This window comes from Ylistrum balloti, unplaced genomic scaffold, assembly GCF_031769215.1.
Source record: "Ylistrum balloti isolate Yb309-2 unplaced genomic scaffold, AGI_CSIRO_Ybal_v1 Utg369862, whole genome shotgun sequence".
In the NCBI taxonomy this organism is placed as follows: Eukaryota; Metazoa; Mollusca; class Bivalvia; order Pectinida; family Pectinidae; genus Ylistrum; species Ylistrum balloti.
The window spans coordinates 159,217-160,461 of record NW_026782009.1 but is presented as its reverse complement, the minus strand read 5'-3'; positions in this window follow the sequence as shown (position 1 = coordinate 160,461).

Here is a 1,245-nt window from a genome sequence, read left to right as displayed (position 1 = left end):
ATAGTCAGGTCCTGACCAGTATTGGTTACAGACAATGATAGTCAGGTCAAGACCAGTTTTGGTTACAGACAATGATAGTCAGGTCAAGACCAGTTTTGGTTACAGACAATGATAGTCAGGTCCTGACCAGTATTGGTTACAGACAATGATAATCAGGTCCTGACCAGTATTGGTTAGAGACAATGATAGTCAGGACCTGACCAGTATTGGTTACAGACAACGATAGTCAGGTCCTGACCAGTATTGGTTACAATGATAGTCAGGTACTGACCAGTATTGGTTACAGACAATGATAGTCCGGTCCTGACCAGTATTGGTTACAGACAATGATAGTCAGGTCCTGACCAGTTTTGGTTACAGACAATGATAATGACCTGTTGCAGGGATGCAGAGAGCAAAAGTGATTGTAATCCTTGGAGTATCGAGGATGCAAATCACATACAGGTATACATTTTTTGCTGTTATATGGAATCATAATGTGATAATAATGAAAGGAAGCTTGTCCATTACACCTAAGGTAATGCTTGAAATATGATTTGGGTAAGTTATTATTTCCTGAACTCGACAAACTTTGAAAAAAAATATCATGATGATGCTGATCCATCTTTTCTATAACTTGTGAGTATAAACCCCTTGAAACTTCAATACAGATATTCATCATAATATAAATGAAGTGATGTATGTAATCTAATGAAATCAAAGGAATCCTGATCAATGTTCATATTTTCAATGATTATATATAACAATCATTGCTAGTATATACCGTATTCGATCCAATAAGCGCCCAGGACTCTTAAAAAATTACAATTAAGGGGGGCACTTATTAGAGACAATCTTAGATATAAAAGAAAAACATTCAGTGCTAAAAAAATCTGCCTCCAACAGGAACTTTCCGTCTCCTTTTTGAGGTGTTTTGTAAAGAGGTTCTCAATTCGCTCTCTTTTTGTCTCCAATCGTGAATTCGCTTCCTATCTATACCATATTGCTTTGATGCTTTGCTGTTTCCCAATTCCTTGGCAAGCTCCATCACTTTCAACTTGAAAGAAATTTCATATGACTTGGTTCGGGCCCCTTTGTGAGATTGTGCTGTGTCTGTGGTCGCTATAATTTCAGTGTCAACCTCTGTGTAACAAGGTGCACTCTGTCATTATGTGCTCGTCGATAAATTGTTTCAGAAAATCTTAACATGATGACATGAAAGAGAATTTCTTTATGATAAAGATATAAAATTCCATTCATACTTGC